This window comes from Chrysemys picta, chromosome 20 (genome assembly GCF_011386835.1).
Source record: "Chrysemys picta bellii isolate R12L10 chromosome 20, ASM1138683v2, whole genome shotgun sequence".
NCBI classification, from domain to species: domain Eukaryota; kingdom Metazoa; phylum Chordata; order Testudines; family Emydidae; genus Chrysemys; species Chrysemys picta.
This window is the reverse complement of record NC_088810.1, coordinates 18292248-18299799: the sequence shown is the minus strand read 5'-3', so window position 1 is coordinate 18299799 and position 7552 is coordinate 18292248. Positions and strand designations below refer to the sequence as shown.

General features: G+C 55.4%; 1 protein-coding gene across 1 annotated transcript in view; it reads left to right on the top strand.

Moving 5' to 3' along the window:
• The first annotated feature begins 682 nt into the window (after positions 1-682).
• Positions 683-7552, top strand: part of ADAMTSL4 (ADAMTS like 4) — a 72489-nt gene continuing 65619 nt past the window's right edge. The window contains 1 exon segment of the mRNA XM_005293802.5: positions 683-5370. The gene's annotated coding sequence lies outside the window, so the exon portion shown is untranslated.

Genomic DNA, 7552 nt, shown 5'->3' with positions numbered 1-7552 from the left:
ACCTGGATTCTAGTCCTGTCGCTGAGAGGAAGTGGAGTCTGGTGGTTAGAGGAAGGGGAGGGGGTAGGGCCCGTGGGAATCAGGATTCCTGGGTTCTATTCCTGGCACTGAGAGGAAGTGGAGTCTGGTGGTTAGAGCAAGGGTGGGTGTGGGAATCCGGACTCCTGGGTTCTATTCCTGGCTCTGAGAGGAGATAGCGTCTGGTGGTAGATCAGGGAGGGCTGGGAGTCAGTACGCCTGGGTTCTCTGTGTATCACAATATATAAAATGTGTGCGTACCGTTTATTTGTAGTATTTGGTTAGGATCCAGGGGTTCCTGGGAATCAGGTCCTGCTCGACTGCATCTAGGTCAGACCCTGCCCGGTGCAAGCTTGTTCCCTGCAAAGTACTGTCTGGTCTAGTTGTAAGCGGCTGGAGCAATGGGGCCTTTACCGCGTCCCTGCACAGAGCTCCCCGCAAAGAAATCTTTCCAGATTCACCCTGCATTTGCCCTCCTCCCATCCCATTCCCCTCTTGCTGGCAGGGGCCTGAGCTAAGCCCGCTGAAGTCAACGGAAAGAGTTCGACCAGTTTTGGATCTGGCCCCCTGGGCGTGCGTCTCGGACACCCTCCCAGGCTGTGACCGGAGAAAGCCCCAAGCGCGGAGGAGAACGCTCGCGCTAGGAACCTGCTGGAACACATTGCATTCACTGGGTTCTGGGGCTGGAAGTCCTGTCAGGGCTCATTCGGGGCCTGGGCATGATTTCTTTCATCAGCCCCCGGAGAGCAAGAGCAGCGGCGGCCAAATCCGTAAACACGGGGCAGCCACTGACCCGCCTGGCAAAAGACTCAGTCGCGCCGGGGAGAGCGGGGGCGGCCAGGGGGGCACCGTCTCCCTGTGGCATTTGTCAGACGTAATTGTCACCACGTCTGGCTGGCTCTGCAGCAAGGATTCTTGGCCAGCTGCTCTCTGTCCCAGTCGGCACTGGGGCAGCCCCCCCTCGCCAATGTGCTGCTGCTGCTCCCTGACCCACTCTGTCTGTTTAGATCTGGGCCTGAGCTGGCCCCTGTCATCTGAGTAGCTGAGCTCCTCATCGACCTCAATGGATTTAAAGGAGGCAGGGCAGTGCCATTACCCCCATTGTACAGATGGGGAAACTGAGGCCAGCTCCTCAGGCTAGGCCCCTAAATCCCTCCGAGGATCTGGGCCCAAGAGACGAAGGGCTAGACTGTGAATGGGATTTCGAGTACTAGAGAGGGACGCTCACCAGGGTTGCCAGCGTTATATTTGAAAACTACAGGGCAGTTTTCTTAGCATCGTGATCCCCTTTGCCTCCCCCGATGAGGGACCCTAAAATCCTGCTGTGCCCACACACATCCCACGGCAGGCACCAGCACCAGGCACACATGGGCCAGGCTGGGGCAGGTACCTGTTACTCGCCAGCCACCCTCTGCGCATGGGCGGGGGGGAAAGAGAGCAGCACGAGGGCCAAACGCGGATGCCTCCTGTGACAGTCAGCCGTGTCCTGGGCAGTGTGCTTCCATGTTCAGCCTGCCCTAGCCCGTCCCGTCCCCAGGAGCTCAGCGGCCAAAGGGGAGTGGGGAGAGCTGCAGAGACCAAAGGCGTTCTGTGCTGCTTCAGTATGAGGCAGGCGATGTTTTATTTATAGAAAGGCTCTCCCTGATAATACGGGGCTGCTGGCACCCCTCGGCACCACTGACCTTGTCACAGCTGCAGTGCGCCCCTCTGGTGCCTAACTCCCCTAGGCACCTACATTTCTGCTCGTTGGCCATTGGAAAGCAGGCTGAGTTCTGGGTTCAAGGAGCAACTTGAAGCCAGCGGGGCCCAGTCCTGTAGCTGTGCTTGGAACGCCCCTAACCGCTGATACCTGCCAGCCCCTAACCACAGCAGGAAGGCCAGATGCAGGCCACCGGTAGGTGCGGGGCATGGGGGAGGAGCACAGCACCCACAAAAAAGACAGCCGGGGGCATGTAAGGTGAGCTGGAGAGGCAGGACTCACCACTCCCCCTCCTTGGGTCTGCTCAGAAGAAGAGTCAACCTGAACCTTTGCCAGCGTTTCATGATTCATCCATTCCAAGGCCAGGAGGGGCCCTGGAGACCATCTAGTCCGACCCCTTGTATGACACAGGCCAGCGAACTGCCCTCTCCAATCGCTCCTAGAGCAGAGGGCCAAAACCTGACAGTCCTTCTGCAATCTGGAAACCTTTGGCTTCACGTTCTCTCCCTGCTCTTGTGGCTCAAACCCCGATTTCCACGTGGCGGTTGGGACAGGAAGCAGGAGCAGAGACAGCTGCTTTCCCAGCGCTCCCCGCCTGTTCACAAGCAGGTAATCTGTGAGGATGGCCAGGCCGGGGCCCCGGGGCAGCCCAGCTAATATCAGAATCCCCATCCTTGACTGTGTCCTGGAGCTAATGCTTTATAATAGAATATCAGGGTGGAAAGGAACCTCAGGAGATATCTAGTCCAACCCACTACTCAAGCAGGGCCAATCCCCAGACAGATTTTTACCCCTGATCGCTAAATGGCCCCCTCAAGGATTGAACTCACAACCCTGGGTTTAGCAGGCCAGTGCACAAACCACTGAGCTATCCTTCCCCTTTAGAGGGAGATGCAAGACATCCCTTAAAGCAGGATGGTCTTGTTAAGCCACGGAGCTGGGCCTCAGTCTGAGATCTGGGCTCTACTCCCAGCTCTGCCCCCAATTTCCAGTATGACCTTGGGCATGTCGTTTAGGCCCAGATCTTCAAAGACGTCCCAATGAAATCAAGAGGAGTTGGGTGACCTAAATAGCTCTGCGGGTCTGGGCCTTAATCGCTCTGGGCCTCAGTTCCCCAGCTGTAGAATGGAGCTAATAATCTCCGTTCCTCCCACCCACCCCGCCGCCTTTGTCTGGCCTGTTCAGGCTGCGGGATAGGCACTCATCTCACCACGTGGCTGTGCAGCGCCCAGCACCGGAGGGTGACTAATAATAACTATGCCATACCCTGGCCGCAGAGGAAGGGTTTTCCAAGCCCGCACCTGTTTGAGGTTGGTTTGTGTCCCGAAGCTCAGATCTGCTGAGGGATTTTGTCCCTTCGCGAGGCCGATCCCCTCCCACATGCTCAGTCAAAAACAGCCAACTTTCCAGGTGTTTACACTCTAGCTCAGCCCTACCTGGGGAATTTGGCTGGGCAAGAACGCATGGTCCAGCCTCTCGGGCGTGAGCTGCAGCCCTCGTAACTGCAAACCCCACAGGATGGGGTGGGCTGGTGTTTGGAGGGGAGCCTGCCAGGTGCAGCTGGCAGTGTTTGTGTGACGCTCCCCAGGGATGAACCATCTCTCCAGTCTGGTGCTGGGTTTGGGGGCTGGCTATGGCTAGAGACCTAAAACCCAATCTCATGGCAGGTTTTATGGTGCTTTCCTCCAGAGAGGATTTCTCTGTGCCACTCCAAGTTGGGGGGTCTAGTTATTATCGCTCCTCTTATCCTAGCCATGTACGGCCAGGCCTGCTAGAGCCAAGGGGAAGACCGGCTTTCTGTTTAAAGAGCAACTCTTCTAAGTGCTCTAAAATCCACACGGTTGCTTGGATTTCCTTGAATTTCAGTGTGCCTCATGGGGGCACTGGCAAGGGTTAGTGAGCCAAATTTGGGCTAATTTGAGCAAGGGGTTCCCGAGATACTGTTGTTGCTTTACAGCACCCAGAAGAGAGCTGGGTACTTCCCAGAACAGCATGGTCTGATGTTAGGAGTTGAGGCGATCGGTGGGAAGAGAGTGTGTGTGTGTGTGTGTGGGGGGTGACGAAGGATGAGGGGTTCTAGCAAGAGACTCCAGGTCTCCGCGACCACCTTTCCAAAACTGACAGTGGCCAGATCCTGTACGGCGCTTTTCAGCCACAGAACACCAGGCGCCTTCCAAAGGGGGTCAGTGCCATTAGCTTGACGTTATAGGTGGGGAAACTGAGGCACAGAGGAGGGGAAGGGACTTGCCCACGCTCACCCTGCAGGCCAGCGACAGAGCCAGGGATAGAACCAGATCAGCCAGGCCAGCGCTCTAACCACTAGGCCAGGCTGCCTCCCTAACTATGAAGCTAGGCGTGTCCTTTAGCGAGTCCGGACGCCTGGGTTCCCTTCCGATTTGTGCCGCTGAGTCCCTATACCAGCTTGGGCAAAAATAGGGGGTCCAGACGTCCTGATATGAGGGGCTTTGTCTTGCAACAATACACCCCCCCTCTCCTGAGAAAAAAAATGTCTTGTTTTTCACACTTGCTATGTGGTCATCCTGGGCAAAAGTCCCTTCCCTTCTCCATGCCTCAGTTTCCCCCTATAACGTCAAGGGGGGGGCAGGATAATCACCCCACCTGGGGGGAGGGGATTGGGATTGCCTTTGAATTTCCAGCCCCTGGGGTGTAGGGGTCAGAGGGTGGTTAGGCGGAATGTATGAATCACAGTTGGCAATTGGGGGGGGGGAGCAGGGCTACAGAGCAGTAGCAGATGGGGGGAAGGGGGTCTTTTGGCTCGGCTCGGCTGGGTTTTCTCTTCGGTCCTGTTTCAGGCCGGGCGCTGGGAACCTCTCGCCGGCAGTAACTTCGTGCAAGGAGGTAGGAGGCCGGGAGCAAGCCCCCGGGCGCGGGGGAGGGGAGCGTGGCCGCAGGCTGCGAGGGGAAGCGGGCTGGGGAGGCGGGGCGGCCGGGGATGCATGTGGAAGGAGGCGGAGAAGGGGCAGGGCTGGCCGGGCGGTTGCTGCTGCGATCCGCGCCCGGGGGGCTGCACCCGGGGACCGGCTGGAACTGACCAGCCCCCGGACCGCTCCGGCAGCCAGGCAGCGGCGGAGCGAGGACCACAAGGAGCCGGGGCAGCGATCGGCGGCGTGACCCGGCCCCGGTGCACCCACCCGCGGCGGCTTGGGGGCGGGGGGGCGAAGGGGGGGGCCGCCCGGCAGCAAGAAAGTTACAGCCAAGTCCGGAGCGGCCGCTGGACCCCTCTGCCCGCATTGCACGGGGAGGTGGGTCAGAGCAGACGCGGGGTGAGGGGCTTGCAACCTCCCCGGGATCACCAGGACTGGACTGGGGGCATCCGGAAAAGCGAGTTTTCTGCCTTGGAAGAGGAACCCAGCTGTTCGATCCCCAACAAAACATCTGGCGTTACCAGCTACTCACTGGATTTCCCTCCCAAAATACTATACCCATCTCCTGTTTCTTTCTATCCCTCCATCCCCCCTTTTCTAGATCTATCTATCCCCATACACCCCCTCTATCTAATCTCTGCCCCCCCTATTTCTTAAGGAGCATATTTCTTTCTCAAAACAAACCCCAGAGCCAAAGGGTTAAACGTCCAGTCTGCAGCCCCCTCGCCCCAACCCTTGGATGGGAGTCGGGAGCGCTTCAGGAAGAAGGTAAGTGACGCGGCTTGATTATTCTCTGTAGATAAGTGGATTGCCCCTGCCTGGTACTCGCTGGAATTGGGTCAGTTTCACTGTAGTTTGAAACCTGTTGCCTGAGTGTGGTGCTGGCTAATTCTCATACACCTGCTGGCGTTTTGAGACTATCTTTTAGCTGCTACTCCCCAGAAAATGCCAGGAAAAAGTGTGTGTGTGTGTGTGTGTGTGTGTGTGTGTGTGTGTGTGTGTGTGTGTGTGTGTGTGTGTGTGTGTGTGTGTGTGTGTGTGTGTTTAAAATGGGTCTTGTTGTACCACCCTTGGTTGCAAATGAATCTTTCATCTGCTAGTAATATTTCGCCTTGCACTGATGTCCTCCTGAAAGAACCACTGGGCGGATGGTTGTAAAAGCAATGGGGTGGGGCGGGTGTTCATCATATTTCAGACACCAGAGGCTTAACAAAAAGTCAATCCGGCTTTTTAAAGTTCCCCTTTTTTTCTGCCCATCGTGGGTGTGGCATCGTTACCACGGTGTGTGTCGTTGTGTGCGCTGGGGTGTGTTGAAAGCAGGGGCTGGAACGTGCCAATGGGAGCCAGGGGCAAGGCTTTCGCAAGCCACACAAAAAAAAAAGCCACACACAAAAAGCACCCCCTCCCTGCCTGGGAAATAGCTCGAAACATTTTTTATGGAATGTGCAAGTGAGAAATCCCCCCCCCCCCCAACGGGTTTTCTCCTTCCCAGTTGTGGTTCTCACACTTGAAGGCTTTGGACCTGATGCAACCCCCCCCAATCCCCACTGCCCTATTGATTTGGGGCCTCTCTGTGCAGTAGGAAACAGCAAAACGCCATTCTACTGTTTCACTTTGGCATCCAAAAATACTTCAGATTCTTTCATTTCAAAGAGCTCAGGGAAGGGGGCAGGGAGGGGAATGTTTACAAACAAGGACAGGTTACAGAGGGGAAGAGAAAGGTACATGCAGAGCTCTGGCCTTTAGCCGTTTCTGGGCCCAGCACAGATCTACCCTGTGGGTCCAGGTATTTACCGGGCGGTGTTTTCCAAGATACTCCAGTGAGGAATCCGAGCAGTGGAATCCACGGGCAGCGCTGCTGTTGTCACTAAAAGGGAAAAGGATTGTGTTGAGAGAAATGTAAAAGGACCCTGCGTCGCATAAAGAAACCTAAAGGGTGCTGTTTTTTTTTTTTTTAACCCTGATCTATAGCCACATTTGGCTGGCACTACCCTCCCGAGATATACTCAAAGAGTAAAACCTATGACATCTCTCCCATTCAGTCCTCAATGCCAGCCTGGGTGGTCCCAGGTGCAAGCGTGGGATGTGGGTCGTTTCTCTGCGATAGAGAGATAGATCTTATTATGGGACACATTGCTTCAATCTCAGCCCAATTTGGTGCCAGCCCGTCGCACCCAGCCCCTGGCTCTGTTCCCCAAAAGACCCTAAAAACCACCTCTTGATGCGTATCACCCATTGCAGCTGCTTCTGGGGTGATTGGAACCTCAATCCTTCCGGGACTACGCGGGCTGGACTCCGTTGTCGTTCACACGGCACGGCTTAATCCCCGAGGGAAAATGTTAGCGGGCCGTAATCCTCTGGGAGGTGGCAGGCGGTGGTGCTACAGCAGAACCCACCTGCTGTCAACTCCCAGCAAAATTCCCTTTATAGAGCCATGTGTCGAATAAAGTCCCAGATTGTTTCACTACATTGCAATGTGCTGATTGGGAAGCTCCCGTGTGGAGTGGAGTTGCTTGGTGGAAAAAAAAATGACTTCGCTATAAATGTGTTTGTGTGCGCTCTCTCTGGTGCATATGCACTGTAATAGTGGCTAGAACAAGGCAGACTGCGGGGCCAAATCTGGACCTCCAGGCCCTTTTGACCACTCCAGACCCCACAATCTTTTTATTTGCTTATTATTATCATTATTATTGTTGACTTTTTTATTATTTTCACTGGAGTCTGGACCTTGGCTATACCTTGACCAAGAAATTTGGAATTTGACCAAAAAAAAAAAATTGACTACCCCTGGGATAGACTGTCAGGGATCCTGCATTCTAGAGCTCGCTTTGAAAGAGGAGTGTTTGTATAATCATCAGATCAGGGACCGGGAGTCATGACACCTGGGTGCGTTTCCCGGTTCTTCCATTGCGTGCCCTTGTTCAAGTCATTTGCCTGCACTTCAGTATTG